Source organism: Aegilops tauschii, chromosome 5, assembly GCF_002575655.3.
Source record: "Aegilops tauschii subsp. strangulata cultivar AL8/78 chromosome 5, Aet v6.0, whole genome shotgun sequence".
NCBI classification, from domain to species: Eukaryota; Viridiplantae; Streptophyta; class Magnoliopsida; order Poales; family Poaceae; genus Aegilops; species Aegilops tauschii.
Window position 1 is genome coordinate 199,207,644 of NC_053039.3, and position 20,669 is coordinate 199,228,312.

Here is a 20,669-nt window from a genome sequence, read left to right on the forward strand (position 1 = left end):
CACTTGAGCTCGGTTGCGTCACCTGCACTAGTATCATCGACACCTGCAACTGTTTGGAAGTATCCGTGAGTCACGAGGACTCAGCAATCTCACACCCGCGAGATCAAGACTATTTAAGCTTATGGATAGGATGGGGTAATGAGGTGGAGTTGCAGCAAGCACTAAGCAGTTATGGTGGCTAACATACGCAAATAAGAGCAAGAAGAGAAGCAACGCAACAGTCAAGAAGCTAGAAGTGATCAAGAAGTGATCCTGAAACTACTTACGTTCATACATATCCCAAACAGTGTTCATTTCCCGGACTCCGCCGAAAAGAGACCATCACGGCTACACACGCGGTTGATGCATTTTAATTAAGTCAAGTGTCAAGTTCTCTACAACGGGACATTAACAAATTCCCATCTGCCACATAACCGCGGGGACGGCTTTCGAAAGTTTATACCCTGCAGGGGTGTCCCAAGTTAGCCCATCACAAAGCTCTCACGATGAGCGAAGGATATTCCTTCTCCCGGAAAGACCCGATCAGTCTCGGAATCCCGGTTACAAGACATTTCGATAATGGTAAAACAAGACCACCACGACCACCCGACTGTGCCGACAAATCCCGATAGGAGCTGCACATATCTCGTTCTCAGGGCACACCGGATAAGCTAAGCGTACAAGTACCAACATAACCCAAGTTGCCAAGGAACGGTCCCGCACGGTGCTCTAGTTTGGAGCAACACTCAGAGGAGCACTGGCCCCGGGGGGGGGGGGGTAAAATAAGATGACCCTCGGGGTCCGGAAACCCAAGGGAAAAAGGCTTAGGTGAGGCAAATGTAAAACCAAGGCTGGGCCTTGCTGCAGGAGTTTTATTCAAAGCGAACTGTCAAGGGGGTCCCATAACCCCCGCCGCGTAAGGAACGCAAAATCAAGGAACATAACACCGGTATGACGGAAACTAGGGCGGCAAGAGTGGAACAAAACACCAGGCATAAGGTCGAGCCTTCCACCCTTTACCAAGTATATAGATGCATTAATTAAATAAGAGATATTGTGATATCCCAAGATCATCATGTTCCAACATGGAGCAATCTTCAACTTCACCTACAACTAACAACGCTATAAGACGGGCTGAGCAAAGCGGTAACTTAGCCAAACAACGGTTTGCTAGGAAAGGTGGGTTGGAGGCTTGAAATGGCAATATGGGAGGCATGATAAACAGGTGGTAGGTAGCGCAACATAGCGATAGAGCGAACATGATAGAGGCAAAGGTGTCCCGTCTTTCGATGAGATGATGGATATCGCTTTGGTGGAAGTCGACTTTGACGATCCGACTACGAACGTGCGATGACGTCGCGCCTTAGCAATCGCTAAACCAACTCCGAGAGGTTATTGACCACGCCGGAGCACGATCAACCTGACCACGAGGGTCTGTTTCCTGCGAGCAAACGAAGAACAAGCAAGAAACTGAGATTGCAATCTGGATATTGCGAATATAAGATGAAAGCTTTATTGATCAAGGTGGGGTTCTGTGACGCCTCTGTCTGGTTGTTGAACACAAACGAAGTACGCGAAGTTGCAGCTATGGCGAACTTTTAATCTAAACAAAACCCAAAGTCTAAACGACGCCCTAAGGGCTGTATATATGGAGGAAGAGGGGGGAATTTCGTGGCCTTGAGGAAGAGGTCCGAAACCAACCCTTTCTCTTGTTTCCCCACACATACGGACTCTAAAAACAGCCTATACTTATGTATTTCGAAATTACATGGGCCTGGCCCAATAATAAGGTGACGCAGCACCTAGAATAGCCTCTGGACGAAAGTTATGAAGTAGCATCTTGTATATTTCGTCCAAGGCTTCATGTACGCATTATGGTGGCTTCAATGTCCTGAAATCATCACTTGTAACTCCGTTCTTGTCCCCCATGCGCATGCCATCATATCCATGCTTGTTCTTGCTCCAATGTTCATCCTTCTCAAAGCTAGGCCCTTCATTTGTAAGCAAAATAAATGTATCCAATTTAGGCAGCATCAGATTCTCATGAACATTAGAATCATTACCAAGAAACGAAAGTACCTGGTAATTTAATTGGCGTGCGCGAGCTCTAGTAATTGGTCCAGTATGTATAACAGCAGGGGCTGTGGGTGTAACAATGGTATTGATGTCCTCATCATCCTCCCCTTCTTGAAATGAAGTCGTCCTCGACGAAAACTCATCTCCCTCTCCCAAATAAGGCTTCAAATCTGCAATGTTAAAAGTGGGACTAACCCCAAAATCTGCAGGCAGCTCAAGTTCATATGCATTATCATTTATTTTCTCTAACACCTTCAAAGGACCATCAGCACGTGGCATTAGCTTTTATTTGCGCAAATCAGGAAATCTATCCTTACGCAAATGCAACCAAACAAGATCTCCAGGTGCAAACACAACATGTTTTCTACCCTTATCTCCAGCAAGTTTATATTTAGCATTCATACGCTCAATGTTTTCCTTAGTTAACTCATGCATTTTTAAGATCGATTCAGCACGTTGTTTAGCATCAAAATTAACCTTCTCCGAAGATGGAAGAGGCAACAAATCAATAGGTGCACGAGGTAGGAAACCATACACAATTTCAAAAGGGCACATCTTAGTAGTAGAATGCAATGAACGATTATAAGCAAACTCAATATGAGGCAAGCATTCTTCCCACATTTTCTTATTATTCTTCAAAACAGCCCTAAGCATAGTAGACAATGTTCTATTGACTACTTCAGTTTGTCCATCAGTTTGGGGGTGACAAGTAGTACTAAAAAGCAGTTTAGTCCCCAACTTAGCCCATAAACATCTCCAAAAGTGGCTAAGAAATTTAGTATCACGATCTGAAACAATAGTATTTGGCACACCATGCAAGCGAATAATTTCACGGAAGAACAAATCAGCAACATTAACAGCATCATCGCTTTTATGACATGGTATAAAGTGTGCCATTTTCGAGAATCTATCCACGACAACAAATATGCTATCCCTCCCCTTCTTTGTTCGAGGTAAACCTAAAACAAAGTCCATAGATATATCCTCCCAAGGAGCACTAGGTACAGGCAAAGGCATATATAAACCATGAGGATTGAGTCGGGACTTAGCTTTTTGACATGTAGTGCAGCGAGCAACAAAACGCTCAACATCCCGTCTCATCTTTGACCAAAAGAAATGTGTAGCAAGTACGTCCTCCGTCTTCTTCACGCCAAAGTGTCCCATTAATCCTCCTCCATGCGCCTCCTGCAACAACAAAAGACGAAGAGAGCTAGCTGGAATGCATAGCTTGTTAGCACGGAACACAAATCCATCATTAACGACAAACTTGTTCCAGGTTCTTCCTTCTTTACAATTCTGCAAAACATCTTTAAAATCAGCATCATGCACATATTGATCTTTGATGGTCTCCAAACCAAATATTTTGAAGTCAAGTTGTGAAAGCATAGTATAGCGACGAGACAATGCATCAGCAATAACATTTTCTTTACCCTTCTTGTGTTTAATGACATAAGGGAAAGTTTCAATGAATTCAACCCATTTAGCATGTCTACGATTCAGTTTAGCTTGACTTTTAATATGTTTCAAAGATTCATGATCAGAATGTATAACAAATTCTTTGGGCCATAAATAATGTTGCCATGTTTCTAAAGTCCGAACAAGAGCATATAGTTCTTTATCATAAGTAGAATAATTCAGACTAGGCCCACTCAATTTTTCAGAAAAGTATGCAACAGGTTTGCCATCTTGTAATAACACACCTCCTAATCCAATTCCACTAGCATCACATTCAAGCTCAAAAGTCTTATTAAAATCAGGAAGTTGGAGTAAAGGAGCATGTGTCAACTTATCTTTCAATACCGTGAAGGCTTCTTCCTGTGCGGTACCCCAAACAAAAGGCACATCCTTCTTTGTAAGCTCGTTGAGAGGTGCAGCAATGGTGCTAAAATCTCTCACAAAACGCCTATAAAAACCAGCGAGTCCAAGAAAACTCCGCACTTGTGTGACCGTTTTGGGCTGCGGCCAACTCTCAATAGCTTCAATCTTGGCTTTATCAACTTCAATTCCCTGTGGAGTAACAACATAGCCAAGAAAAGATACTCGGTCGGTGCAAAAGGTGCACTTCCCAAGGTTACCAAACAAACGTGCATCACGTAGAGCAATAAAAACAGCACGTAAATGTTCCAAATGTTCTTCCAAAGATTTGCTATAAATCAATATATCATCAAAATAGACTACCACAAATCGTCCAATGAAAGCACGTAAAACTTCGTTCATTAGTCTCATGAAAGTAATAGGTGCATTAGTTAACCCAAAAGGCATGACTAACCACTCATATAAACCAAACTTAGTTTTAAATGCAGTTTTCCATTCATCTCCCAATTTCATACGAATTTGATGGTATCCACTACGCAAATCAACTTTGGAGAATATTGTAGAGCCACTCAATTCATCAAGCATATCATCTAGCCTAGGAATAGGATGACGATAACGAATAGTAATATTATTAATGCCTCTACAATCAACACACATACGCGACGTACCATCCTTTTTAGGCACTAGTATAATAGGAACAGCACAAGGACTAAGAGATTCGCGTATATAACCTTTGTCGAGCAGCTCCTGTACTTGACGCATAATCTCCTTCGTCTCCTCTGGATTGGTACGGTATGGTGCACGGTTGGGTAGCGATGCACCGGGGAGTAAGTCAATTTGATGCTCAATCCCTCGAATAGGTGGTAATCCCGGTGGCACGTCTTGTGGGAAGACGTCAGCGAACTCCTGCAAAATGTTAGTGACAGCAGGGGGCAAAGAGGAAGGCACGTCCTCGAATGAAAATAATGCCTCTTTGCACACAAAACCATAGCAAACAGATTTGCTGAAATCTAGCTCATCAATATCAGATTTTGTGGCAAGTAAACATGCACTTTTCAATTTAATTTCAGAAACAACACTAGATGGTTTATTATTAGGTTTCATTTGTTGCTCAAATTCTTTTGCCACAATCTGATTTTCACTCTTATTTTTCTCCTGTTTTGCTTTATTAGCTCTATTAATGACATCTTTCAAAATGGAATCAGGAGTCATAGGAAGCAAAGTAATATTTTTATCCTTATGAACAAGAGTATACAGATTGTTTCTACCATGGTGTACAGAATTTTTATCAAATTGCCATGGTCTACCTAGTAATAAGGAACATGCTTGCATGGGTACCACATCACAATCAACATAATCAACATATGTAGAGATACTAAAATGCACACGAACAGTACGTGTTACGTTAACCTTGGCGCTGTTGTTGAACCATTGGATGTAGTAAGGATGTGGATGTGGTCTTGTGGTGAGAGATAGCTTCTCCACCATCTCCATGCTAGCCAAGTTGTTACAGCTCCCTCCATCTATGATGACGCGAACAGAATGTTCCTTCACAACTCCCTTTGTATGGAACAAATTATGCCTCTGATTTTGCTCTGCTTGTGTGACCTGCACACTCAAAACACGTTGAGCAACTAAACATTCATACCTGTCAGCGTCTTCAGGAGCCATGTATTGCGTCTCATTTTCAGAATCATCTCCACCATGTTCTTCACGTGTAATAAGAGCCAAAGTCTCCTCATCATAGTCACTAGCGGACTCATACCCACCATCCTCAGTAGCAATCATTACACGCTGAGATTTGCATTCTCTCGCAAAATGTCCTCTTCCCTTACAACGACGACAAATAATATCACTTGTGTGCCCTGTCGATGCCATGGAAGAAGAAGAGCTCTACGCAGGCCCGGCAGGTGTGCTCTTGGCAGAGAGTGATGGTTGTGCCTGCTTTCTTGTATCACGGCTGGAGGTGGCACCTGATGGAGGTGATGGTGAAGTGGAAGTAGAAGATGCACGTGGTGTCCATGATGAAGGTCGACCTGCAGAAAAGTTAGTTCGCGCCAATGGCTGTTGATCCTGCACTTCACGTTCAGCTTTACAAGCAAGATGGAATAAACGAGTGATATTATTATAATCCTTATACTCTAGAATGGTCTGAATCTCTTTATTTAATCCACCCATAAAACGTGCAAGCATAGCTTCATTCTCCTCAACAATACCACATCTAATCATGCCAGTTTGTAATTCCTGATAATATTCTTCTACAGAATTTTTCCCTTGTCTTAAACACTGCAATTTTTGAAGTAATTCACGTTGATAATATGGTGGAACCCAACGAGTACGCATAGCAGTTTTCAAAGCAGCCTAAGTAGCTGGAACAGGATATAATCTACAATGTTCAGACCACCAAACACATGCAAAGCTAGTGAAAGCACAAACAGCAGCAGGAACACGTCTCTCCTCAGGATATTGTAAACATGTAAATCGTTGTTCAGTTTCTAACTCCCAAGTAAGATATATATCAGGAACATATCTACCCTCAAATGGTGGAATATTCAATTTCAGTTTAGAGAGATGGTCATGATCTCGTACCTGAGGTGGTGGTGCCGGCCTACCGTTGCGAATATATACCTGAGGTCGACCTGCTGGTGGTGGTGCTGGTGGCTGCACGTAGTTCTGATTTTGATCAACCTCATCCTCATAATCGCCCGCATAATCGTCATCCTCCTCAGCCGACGCAGGAGCAGGAGCCAAAGAAGCATCAACAGTAGGTGCGGCGGCACCCGAATTTTGACCAGTCTCAATTGGAACGCGCTGTGCTCGTCCCACTTGATTTGGAAGGCGGCGTTGGAGATGTGGTTGTTGTTGTTGTAGAGGTCCGACATGTGCAGCCGGTGGTGGTTGGGGAAGACGCTTGAGTAATTCAGTAAACTTGTTATCCAGCTTTGTCTCGAACGACTTCTCCACGACATCTATCTTCTCCATAGCCTCTTCAAATCTGTTTAGCACATCTCCCACCTGGCCACTCATCATTTGCTGAAATTTATCATGCAACTCCTTGTTCGTCATGTTCTCCCAATCAGTCTCATCGGCTTGTGATCCTGCCATAGTTAGCAGCAATAGAAACACAAAAGAATATGATCCTGCAGACTATTAGGAAGTGGTGGTGATGGTGGTGTGTCACAAAACCTTCAAGCGAATCTCAAATTCTTACCAGTTCTGATGAGGACATGACTACCTTTGATACGACCAAAAATATTGCATACATGCATATTTGTCAGGTGATTTCTAGTGCAAACTATTCAATAATCTATTTATGTTATACAGAACAAAAATACTTCACACACTTCTGTGTTTTGTCTAATTGCAGGTGTATGAGACATTTGTGCAATCCACATATGAAGATAAGGGAGAAAGAGATGTTTACTTGCCGTTCAAAAAGTTCTCTCACGTCACTTTTGGCCCAAGAGAAGATAGAGTCCAAGTCTCTCACGTTCTGGATTCAGATTCGGACTGCACAAACATACCTGACTCAAAACGCCAACAACCTTTTCATACGGACTCCGGATTGGGTGATTCTTTTTTTGTTGGAAACTAGATTTCGTGCTCTTTCCAACCCAATTGGATTCACCTTTAAATTCGTCCGGGGTATTGAGTTATGGTCGAAACAATCTGACGTTGCACCAGAATCCGAGTCAAACTACAAGTCCAAAGGTGTTGCATCACCTCCACTTGGGCCCATGAGCCTTGTACGACCTAGGGTTGGTTTTAGGCTGCCTTGGGACGTCCTCCCACCTCCTTGGCCGCCACCCCCTGCTCCTATATAAGTAGATCCATCTAGTAGCTTTTTCCTGGGGATTTGTTTAGTTAAAAGTTAGCCATTGCAGTGTACTTCGTTTGTGTCCAACGACCAGACCAAGACCGCTTACGGATCCCCACCTTTATCAATACTTCATCTATATTCGCAATATTCAGATTGCATTATCATATTCTTGCTTGTTCTTCGATTGCGTGCAGGAATAGACCTTCGTGGTCAGGCTGGTCGTGCTTCCGGCATCGTCAGTAACCTCGGGAGATTGGTTTAACGATTGCTAAGGCGCAACGTCGTGCACGTTTGTAGTCGGATCGTCAAAGTCGACTCCACCAAATCGATAGTTATCATCTCATCGAAAGATCGGGACACCCTCGCCTTTATCAAGTGGTATCAGTTTTCAGGTTGCTCGGTGAGAATTTCCAGTTATCCCTAGGTTAGATTTATTTTCTTACCTATTGTCCAAAAAAAGCCGCAAAAAAGTTAGATCTATTCATCCTTTGTCCAAGCCAGTCTGAGCCTTTGCAGTTTTCTTTTCATTGTTTGCATTATTGAATTATCGGTTGCATCGTCGTGTCGAGTTGCTGGTCTTAGTGTCTAGTTCCTTTAGAGTTTCGAGTTCTGTTCACATTAGTCACGCCGCCGCTGCATCATTATTCCTTCCGCTGTCCACCATCCCATTCATCAATTTCCACCACGTGCTACCCACCGTTCATTGTCTTCATCATAGTTGAGGTTGTTCACATCTTCGCTTGATCCAATCTGTATCTTATCTATTTTGTTTTGGAAAGAGGGAGAGAGAAAAAAGAAAAAAAAAGAGAGAAAAAAAAGTTCAGAAAAAAAGAGAGAAAGAAAAAGAAAAAAAAGTGTGAGGAAAAAAAAGAGAAGGAAAAAAACAAAAATTCGGATCTATCTAGACTCAATCTCGTAGTTGAATTCGGATTGGAATCTGTTTTGTGCACTGTTCAGTAAAACAGGCATAACTTCCTCATACGAAGTCAGTTTTGGCTCCACGAGTACTCAAATGAAAGCTAGCGACGAGCCGCATCTAAATAGTTGCAGAGACTTGTTCACTATTTGACACCTCAAAATCGGCTTCTAAATAGGTCTTTTTGCCCTCCGAAGTTCGTGGACACAGCTTATTCCAGTTTTTTAGGCTAGTTTTAGAATTTTTTGACTCCTCATATCAATTCAGAATTTAGTGATTCTCTTTGCATTGGAAAGCTTGAGTTAGTAGCATTCTTTGAAAAAATATATCAGAAAATTGGCTCAAACTTTTCAAGAGGAAAGTTGGAGAGAGAGTTGTTGTATATCCTTCTTGGCAGTTGTTTTTCATCATTATCTTTACTGCCGTTGTGGTCTTCACTTATATCTTGCTGTCGAGAGCTACTTAGTATCCTTCATTGATGCTAGTTGTGCTACGCCGTGACCTCATTAGTGTTCTAGGCTCGCGTCTCTAGTCTGGTCTAGCCTAGGACCAGCACAGTATCGTCGTTGAGCGTTTATTCAACATTGCGTCTCTGAATTGATTATTGCTAATATTTTGCTACCATATATAGCCAACCCAGCTGCACATATTTCTGCACCGTGTATACGTACGTTCCCCTGGCAATCGCTTTACACAATCTTCAGAGTTATTTGACACCGCTGGTTGCCTGTCACCACCTGCTGCTTGGTAAGAACTTGTAAGATATTGATATTTGCTTTACTGTGAGCGCTTTACCACCACATCCTAGTAGTTCATAGGAACATTATTCTTGAATTTTGTTTCTTATTTCTACTAATCATGACAGGATCTAGAGTCAATTCATGGGGTTTGTCGATCGTGGGACATGTGCCATCACCTATGCAAATACCACAACCGTCACGAGAGGTGCACAAACATCCAAATGCACATGATCAGGTTAATGTTTCTATACCACCATTTAATGGCCGTTTTAGACCTGCTTTATATATTGAATGGGAGTTTGACATAAATAATATATTTGCTTCCAATAATTTTGATGTACGTAAAAAAGTTAAGGTTGCGGTTGGTTCTTTCACTGGTTATGCTGTAGTTTGGTGGAGTGAATATTGTCGGTTACACCCTAATGATATACCTACTACTTGGGATGATTTGAAACTTGCCATGCGACATACATTCGTTCCCGCTTATTATACTCGTGACATGATTACAAAGTTGCAACATTTAAAACAAGGTAGTGACACCGTAACGAAATATTATGATACGTTACAAACTACCTTGCTGCATTCCTCTTTAGAAGAAAGTGAAGAAGATTTTATGGATAGATTTTGGGGAGGATTAAATCGTGACATTCAGGAGATACTAATTCATGAAGAGTGTTATCGTATGGACCATTTGTTTCATCTTGCTTGCAAAGCTGAACAGGAAATAAAACGACGTGTTGCGCACAAGGAGAACAAGCGCGAGATGCACATTCCAAGAGTTGATACGGTTGTCCCTTCAACTACTAAGCATACTATGACAACCACATCCGTTGTTGTGAGGACTACATCACCTCCACCATGTGACACATCATCACCGAGAGTGCCTACATCATCTGAGTTGATCATAAGAGCTAATGACAAAGGTACTAATCTTCCACCTCCACATGAGTATGATGAATGTCTTGTCAATTTAAGTGCACCATGCGGTGAGCTACCCACTACTTTGATCACACCAGCTACTTTAGAGGACTATGTTGATGATTTGACTTTGCCATGTGATCAAACAATTTTGAGTGAGCCCATTGAATTAACTATCGATGCAAAAGAATCAAGTGAATCAGGGAATAAATCAGATTTGGATCAAATATGTTTGAAAATAATTGTGCCAATGTTTAATCATTTTGATATGACCTCTAATCTTGGTGATGGTTCATCAATGTTGGGATGGTTTAATGATAAGCATTGTCAATCTTTTGATATGAATAAGAGCTTCACTTATATGTGCAAACTGAGTTGCAATATTTTCATGCCTTCTACTTCTTGTGATAATATTTTGGCTTTAGATTTTATCAACTATGAAGGTTACTCATGTATACATGTGCCATATGTGCAAAAACAAAGGAGAGTAAAAATGGATGACATATACATATACAACATGTACACCTTGTCTCTTTTGTTAGCCACATTTCAGATTAAGCAACGCCGAGGACGGCTTTGTTTTCAAGAAGGGGAGGATGATGAGGACATGACTACCTTTGATACGACCAAAAATATTGCATACATGCATATTTGTCAGGTGATTTCTAGTGCAAACTATTCAATAATCTATTTATGTTATACAGAACAAAAATACTTCACACACTTTTGTGTTGTTTTGTCTAATTGCAGGTGTATGAGACATTTGTGCAATCCACATATGAAGATAAGGGAGAAAGAAATGTTTACTTGCTGTTCAAAAAGTTCTCTCACGTCACTTTTGGCCCAAGAGAAGATAGAGTCCAAGTCTCTCACGTTCTGGATTCAGATTCGGACTACACAGACATACCTGACTCAAAACGCCAACAACTTTTTCATACGGACTCCGAATTGGGTGATTCTTTTTTTGTTGGAAACTAGATTTCGTGTTCTTTCCAACCCAATTGGATTCACCTTTAAATTCGTCCGGGGTATTGAGTTATGGTCGAAACAATCTGACGTTGCACCAGAATCCGAGTCAAACTACAAGTCCAAAGGTGTTGCATCACCTTCACTTAGGCCCATGAGCCTTGTACGACCTAGGGTTGGTTTTAGGCTGCCTTGGGACGTCCTCCCACCTCCTTGGCCGCCACCCCTTGCTCCTATATAAGTAGATCCATCTAGTAGGTTTTTTCTTGGGATTTGTTTAGTTAAAAGTTAGCCATTGCAACTTCGTGTACTTCGTTTGTGTCCAACGACCAGACCAAGACCGCTTACGGATCCCCACCTTTATCAATACTTCATCTATATTCGCAGTATTCAGATTGCATTATCATATTCTTGCTTGTTCTTCGATTGCGTGCAGGAATAGACCTTTGTGGTCAGGCTGATCGTGCTTCCGGCATCGTCAGTAACCTCGGGAGATTGGTTTAGCGATTGCTAAGGCGCAATGTCGTGCACGTTTGTAGTCGTATCGTCAAAGTCGACTCCACCAAATCGATAGTTATCATCTCATCAAAAGATCGGGACACCCTCGCCTCTATCAAGTTCTTACCCAGCAGCAGGTGGTGATCGGCAACCGTTGTAGTCAAAACTCTCAAAGCTTGGATAGAGCGATTACCAGGGAGAGTCAAATGCACGATGTAGATGTATGTGGAGCTGGGAAGGCTTATAATATGGTAGCAAAAATGGTCTGCAATAATCAATTCAGAGATGCAAAGTTGAAGAAACGCTCAACGACGGTTTTGTGCTGGTCCTAGGCTAGACCGTGCTAGAGACGCGAGCCTAGAACACAAACAAAATCACGGCGCTGCACGTAAACAAGGGTAAAGCACACTCTGGATTCTTTTTTTTTGCTCTCTTTTTTTTGTGCTCCTTTTTTTTTCCGAAAAATCACTATAATGGCGAGTGTCTCAAAACTCTTCCCAGGTCAAATTGACAGGATGGGTACAAAAATTTTTTGACTATTTTTTTCGGAAATCAGGGCAGCGACGACGAAAAAGTGTGACAAAAAATCACTATGATGGCGAGTGTCTCAAAACACTCCCCGGGACCTAAAAATAGGATAGGGAAAAAATATTTTTGGTGGCCGAAATTTTGGCCTAAAAACTGCCCGGGGGTCTCCAGACTTTTTTTTTTCAAGACCTACACAGGCAACGAAACACGAAACGGAAAATAGATGGATCTCTAAAACAAACCGAATATGAAAAGAACTCGGATTGGTGGTGGATATATGGTGGTAGGATATGGCAGCGGTGGTGGTGTATGGTAGCGGTGGTGGTATATGGATACGGATCGGTGGATACGGATTGGTGGTGGTATATGGATACGGATTCAGAGCGGTGGCGGATAAGCAATAGTGGTAGATGGCAAGGCGATGATGATGGTGCGGCGGCGGCGTGACAACTTATGACCAGAACTCCAAACTCTAAAAGACTAGACTCTAAGACCACTAACTTGACACGACAATGCAACCGCAAATTCAACAAAGCAAAAACCCTAAAAAGATTATGCAAAGGCTCAGATTGGTTCGGATATACTGAACTAACCCTAATTTTTTTAGTGGCTTTTTCGTGGACTATAGGTATGAAGAACAGACTCGATCTAAACTACGAAAAACTGTAAAATCTCACCGAGCAACCTGGAAATCTGATACCACTTGATAGAGGCAAAGGTGTCCCGTCTTTCGATGAGATGATCGATATCGCTTTGGTGGAAGTTGACTTTGACGATCTGACTATGAACGTGCGATGACGTCGCGCCTAAGCAATCGCTAAACCAACTCCGAGAAGTTATTGACCACGCCGGAGCACGATCAACCTGACCACGAGGGTCTGTTTCCTGCGAGCAAACGAAGAACAAGCAAGAAACTGAGATTGCAATCTGGATATTGCGAATATAAGATGAAAGCTTCATTGATCAAGGTGGGGTTCTGTGACGCCTTTGTCTGGTCGTTGAACACAAACGAAGTACGCGAAGTGCAGCTATGGCGAACTTTTAATCTAAACAAAACCCAAAGTCTAAACGACGCCCTAAGGGCTGTATATAAGGAGGAAGAGGGGGGAATTTCGTGGCCCTTGGGGAAGGGGTCCGAAACCAACCCTATCTCTTGTTTCCCCACACATACGGACTCTAAAAATAGCCTATACTCAAGTATTTCGAAATTACATGGGCCTGCCCCAATAATAAGGTGACGCAACACCTAGAATAACCTCTGGACGAAAGTTATGAAGTAGCATCTTGTATATTTCGTCCAAGGCCTCATGCACGCATTATGGTGGCTTCAACGTCCTGAAATCATCACTTGTAACTCCGTTCTTGTCCCCCATGCGCATGCCATCAACTCCATGCTTGTTCTTGCTCCAATGTTCATCCTTCTCAAAGCTAGGCCCTTCATTTGTAAGCAAAACAAATGTATCCAATTTAGGCAGCATCATATTCTCATGAACATTAGAATCATTACCAAGAAACAAAAGTACCTGGTAATTTAATTGGCGTGCGCGAGCTCTAGTAATTGGTCCAGTATGTATAGCAGCAGGGGCTGTGGGTGTAACAATGGTATTGATGTCCTCATCATGTAACCACTCCGGTTGAAACGGAATAAGCAAGGAATGAGAATGAAAGAACGCAGGCAGCACTCCGGTAGAAAAGAGAAGCAAAAGTTACCAAAATGGGAAGAACTTGAAAAGATGACACGACACCCCGGTTAAATGGATAAGCACGAAAAGAACACGATCCTGACAATTCGAGATGATGAAGGAAGAGAGCAACATCACAATGCCTCCGGAAGAAAATAATAGAAGCTATATCATTGGAATAAAAGAATGGAGAAGAAAATGCCAACTACTGCCACAAACGGAAACAATTGCTTGCTTTAGATCGACGAGGAGATGAAAAACTTCTTCCGCCGAGAGGATCGGAGAAAACTTGGATCATAGATAAGCACCACAATAACAACATTCCTTAGGGAAGGCTTTAGGTGAAATCTACACCAAGCTAACATCAACGAAAGAAAAAAATGATGGGATTAAATATCTCATTCTTGACAACATGTGAATCGCGAAACATGAATGGAAATTGTCAAGAGTGACATAGCACCATCTCAAAAGATAAGGTAGAAAGAATTGCACTTTGGAATGCACGATGAAGAATACTTGAAGTATAGCTTGGCGGATCATAACTTCGAGAGAAATCTTGACAAACAATTGAAGAATGAAAGGAATCCTTGATGAACCACCATGTAGAGCCTCCATGAAGAACTCCGGTAATTAAAGGATGATAAAAAGAAAGAGAAGTTGAAAACACAAGGTGAAGCCTTGCGATGATTTAGGTGGAGCTTCGCGACGAGATAATGCGAAAAACTTGGAACTCCGGAAAAGAAAAGATGAAGCATCTCGAACCGAGAAATGTGACATGATGAACAACTCTGGAAAGAAGAAACTAGATCACTTGGATGAAACAATAATAAGAAATATGTTATGCGTATCCTTCACCAATTTAAATTGATGACAAGCAACGGATTTGGCATACTACTTATTCTCGTAGAAAGGATTCAGAGAGATATGGCGTAAACTTGAATAAGGTCTTGATGGAACCACTGGTGGGGTTTGGAAACAACGAATGAATTGATATGATAATGGAGGAAGAGAAATCTTGAATGAACCACCGTAAGAATTGAAAATGAACAAAGGAAAGGATAACAAAACACCGGGAAGAATTAGAAAACGAACGAAGGTACTTGATAGATTTTAGATACAAGAGAACGAAGAGATCACAAGCTGATTAGAGAATACTTGAATGATACACCGGTAAGATTTGGAGAACGAGAGCTGAAGACTGGAATGAATAATTCTGAGATGATGGGCTCCAAAGACTCAAACTGAAAAGACTCCTGAATTGCTCCGGATGGGTATGAAAGGAATTCTCACAATCGAAAAAAATTATGAGAGGATGGCATCAAGCTTGAACCATGAATCTTTGGAACAATGGGTAAGGATTTGGAGGAAAAACTCTTCTTCGGTCTTCAAAATCCGAGAATGACGACGAGAAACCACCACCATGAATTGCTGGGACACTCCAGGATAATGAAGAATATAAAGGTTGAATCAACGATGAAAAGAATTTGAAAGCGATCTTGGAGAAGGCATCTAACTGATGATAATTCATTCTTATGTCAAACATTGAAATGAATTTGGGAATAGCTCCGGGCAAATTAGAAGTGTCAGGTAAGATTCTGGAAAAGACCTGTGGGTTAGGGCCCACTCAAAAGATACACCGTTGAACGATTTCTTAGGAAGAGATAATGCACCGGTTGATTTGAACATCTTGAATGAGGTAACAACCTCGAAATAGCTTGGAAGGAATAAGAATGGAAACCTGAATCTTCTGGGATATCTTCAGCACTCCAGATAACATGAATAGCAAGAGGTGGATGATAAAGAGATGCACCGACATGAGAAAGCATTTGAAACGAGGAAAGGAATACGATCAACACTAAAAGCTTGAATTGAATCCACCGGAAAAGAATACGAGAATGAAGAATGATAAACTTGAAGCTCCGTTAGTATCTTCCTGAGAACCACCGGATAAGAACATTGACGGAACAGAATGAAGAGACTTCCCATCAATAAAAAGGATACTTGATTAAGAAATCTGGGTCCTTGAAGAAACAAGGGGTGGGAGGGCGGGAAAAACAAAGGCAACTTGGGATGAATGAAACAGACATCATTGAGAAAAAGCTTAGAATTGATCTTGGGAATGTTGGAATGATTGGATGCACTTGAAGAGAAGCACGCCGGTTGGAAAAGAATTACATGACAACCTCATTGGTCAAGAACGATTAGTATTCACATAGAAATATGAGAACACCGCTTAGGAAAGGTATGGAATCAACACTTGACTTCGAAGCAACTCGAATACCACAGCTCAAAACAAGACAAAGGATTGGCTTGCTGATAGAGGCAAAGGTGTCCTGTCTTTCGATGAGATGATGGATATCGCTTTGGTGGAAGTTGACTTTGACGATCCGACTACGAACGTGCGATGACGTCGCGCCTTACCAATCGCTAAACCAACTCCGAGAGGTTATTGACCACGCCGGAGCACGATCAACCTGACCACGAGGGTCTGTTTCCTGCGAGCAAACGAAGAACAAGCAAGAAACTGAGATTGCAATCTGGATATTGCGAATATAAGATGAAAGCTTTATTGATCAAGGTGGGGTTCTGTGACGCCTTTGTCTGGTCGTTCAACACAAACGAAGTACGCGAAGTTGCAGCTATGGCGAACTTTTAATCTAAACAAAACCAAAGTCTACACGACGCCCTAAGGGCTGTATATATGGAGGAAGAGGGGGGAATTTCGTGGCCCTTGGGGAAGGGGTCCGAAACCAACCCTATCTCTTGTTTCCCCACACATACGGACTCTAAAAATAGCCTATACTCAAGTATTTCGAAATTACATGGGCCTGGCCCAATAATAAGGTGACGCAGCACCTAGAATAGCCTCTGGACGAAAGTTATGAAGTAGCATCTTGTATATTTCGTCCAAGGCTTCATGCACGCATTATGGTGGCTTCAATGTCCTGAAATCATCACTTGTAACTCCGTTCTTGTCCCCCATGCTCATGCCATAATCTCCATGCTTGTTCTTGCTCCAATGTTCATCCTTCTCAAAGCTAGGCCCTTCATTTGTAAGCAAAACAAATGTATCCAATTTAGGCAGCATCATATTCTCATGAACATTAGAATCATTACCAAGAAACGAAAGTACCTGGTAATTTAATTGGCGTGCGCGAGCTCTAGTAATTGGTCCAGTATGTATAACAGCAGGGGCTGTGGGTGTAACCATGGTATTGATGTCCTCATCATCCTCCCCTTCTTGAAATGAAGTCGTCCTCGACGAAAACTCATCTCCCTCTCCCAAATAAGGCTTCAAATCTGCAATGTTAAAACAGCCCTAAGCATAGTAGACAATGTTCTATTGACTCATCTCCCACATTTTCTTATTATTCTTCAAAACAGCCCTAAGCATAGTAGACAATGTTCTATTGACTACTTCAGTTTGTCCATCAGTTTGGGGGTGACAAGTAGTACTAAAAAGCAGTTTAGTCCCCAACTTAGCCCATAAACATCTCCAAAAGTGGCTAAGAAATTTAGTATCACGATCTGAAACAATAGTATTTGGCACACCATGCAAGCGAATAATTTCATGGAAGAACAAATCAGCAACATTAACAGCATCATCGCTTTTATGACATGGTATAAAGTGTGCCATTTTCGAGAATCTATCCACGACAACAAATATGCTATCCCTCCCGTTCTTTGTTCGAGGTAAACCTAAAACAAAGTCCATAGATATATCCTCCCAAGGAGCACTAGGTACAGGCAAAGGCATATATAAACCATGAGGATTGAGTCGGGACTTAGCTTTTTGACATGTAGTGCAGCGAGCAACAAAACGCTCAACATCCCGTCTCATCTTTGCCCAAAAGAAATGTGTAGCAAGTACGTCCTCCGTCTTCTTCACGCCAAAGTGTCCCATTAATCCTCCTCCATGCGCCTCCTGCAACAACAAAAGACGAAGAGAGCTAGCTGGAATGCATAGCTTGTTAGCACGGAACACAAATCCATCATTAACGACAAACTTGTTCCAGGTTCTTCCTTCTTTACAATTCTGCAAAACATCTTTAAAATCAGCATCATGCACATATTGATCTTTGATGGTCTCCAAACCAAATATTTTGAAGTCAAGTTGTGAAAGCATAGTATAGCGACGAGACAATGCATCAGCAATAACATTTTCTTTACCCTTCTTGTGTTTAATGACATAAGGGAAAGTTTCAATGAATTCAACCCATTTAGCATGTCTACGATTCAGTTTAGCTTGACTTTTAATATGTTTCAAAGATTCATGATCAGAATGTATAACAAATTCTTTGGGCCATAAATAATGTTGCCATGTTTCTAAAGTCCGAACAAGAGCATATAGTTCTTTATCATAAGTAGAATAATTCAGACTAGGCCCACTCAATTTTTCAGAAAAGTATGCAACAGGTTTGCCATCTTGTAATAACACACCTCCTTATCCAATTCCACTAGCATCACATTCAAGCTCAAAAGTCTTATTAAAATCAGGAAGTTGGAGCAAAGGAGCATGTGTCAACTTATCTTTCAATACCGTGAAGGCTTCTTCCTGTGCGGTACCCCAAACAAAAGGCACATCCTTCTTTGTAAGCTCGTTGAGAGGTGCAGCAATGGTGCTAAAATCTCTCACAAAACGCCTATAGAAACCAGCGAGTCCAAGAAAACTCCGCACTTGTGTGACCGTTTTGGGCTGCGGCCAACTCTCAATAGCTTCAATCTTGGCTTTATCAACTTCAATTCCCTGTGGAGTAACAACATAGCCAAGAAAAGATACTCGGTCGGTGCAAAAGGTGCACTTCCCAAGGTTACCAAACAAACGTGCATCACGTAGAGCAATAAAAACAGCACGTAAATGCTCCAAATGTTCCTCCAAAGATTTGCTATAAATCAGTATATCATCAAAGTAGACTACCACAAATCGTCCAATGAAAGCACGTAAAACTTCGTTCATTAGTCTCATGAAAGTATTAGGTGCATTAGTTAACCCAAAAGGCATGACTAACCACTCATATAAACCAAACTTAGTTTTAAATGCAGTTTTCCATTCATCTCCCAATTTCATACGAATTTGATGGTGTCCACTACACAAATCAACTTTGGAGAATATTGTAGAGCCACTCAATTCATCAAGCATATCATCTAGCCTAGGAATAGGATGACGATAACGAATAGTAATATTATTAATGCCTCTACAATCAACACACATACGCGACGTACCATCCTTTTTAGGCACTAGTATAATAGGAACAGCACAAGGACTAAGAGATTCGCGTATATAACCTTTGTCGAGCAGCTCCTGTACTTGACGCATAATCTCCTTCGTCTCCTCTGGATTGGTACGGTATGGTGCACGGTTGGGTAGCGATGCACCGGGAATTAAATCAATTTGATGCTCAATCCCTCGAATAGGTGGTAATCCCGGTGGCACGTCTTGTGGGAAGACGTCAGCGAACTCCTGGAAAATGTTAGTGACAGCAGGGGGCAAAGAGGAAGGCACGTCCTCGAATGAAAATAGTGCCTCTTTGCACACAAAAGCATAGCAAACAGATTTGTTGAAATCTAGCTCATCAATATCAGATTTTGTGGCAAGTAAACATGCACTTTTCAATTTAATTTCAGAAACAACACTAGATGGTTTAGTATTAGGTTTCATTTGTTGCTCAAATTCTTTAGCCACAATCTGATTTTCACTCTTATTTTTCTCCTGTTTTGCTTTATTAGCTCTATTAATGTCATCTTTCAAAATGGAATCAGGAGTCATAGGAAGCAAAGTAATATTTTTATCATTATGAACAAGAGTATACTGATTGTTTCTACCATGGTGTACAGAATTTTTATCAAATTGCCATGGTCTACCAAGTAATAAGGAACATGCTTGCATGGGTACCACATCACAATCAACATAATCAACATATGTAGAGATACTAAAATGCACCCGAACAGTGGATGTGGATGTGGTCTTGTGGTGAGAGATAGCTTCTCCACCATCTAAGAGTGAAAATCAGATTGTGGCAAAAGAATTTGAGCAACAAATGAAACCTAATAATAAACCATCTAGTGTTGTTTCTGAAATTAAATTGAAAAGTGCATGTTTACTTGCCAGAAAATCTGATATTGATGAGCTAGATTTCAACAAATCTGTTTGCTATGCTTTTGTGTGCAAAGAGGCATTATTTTCATTCGAGGACGTGCCTTCCTCTTTGCCCCCTGCTGTCACTAACATTTTGCAGGAGTTCGCTGACGTCTTTCCACAAGACGTGCCACCGGGATTACCACCTATTCGAGGGATTGAGCATCAAATTGACTTAATTCCCGGTGCATCGCTACCCAACCGTGCACCATACCGTACCAATCCAGAGGAGACGAAGGAGATTATGCGTCAAGTACAGGAGCTGCTCGACAAAGGTTATATACGCGAATCTCTTAGTCCTTGTGCTGTTCCTATTATACTTGTGCCTAAAAAGGATGGTACATCGCGTATGTTTGTTGATTGTAGAGGCATTAATAACATTACTATTCGTTATCGTCATCCTATTCCTAGGCTAGATGATATGCTTGATGAATTGAGTGGCTCTACAATATTTTCCAAAGTTGATTCGCGTAGTGGATACCATCAAATTCGTAAGAAACTGGGAGATGAATGGAAAACAGCATTTAAAACTAAGTTTGGTTTATATGAGTGGTTAGTCATGCCTTTTGGGTTAACTAATGCACCTAGTACTTTC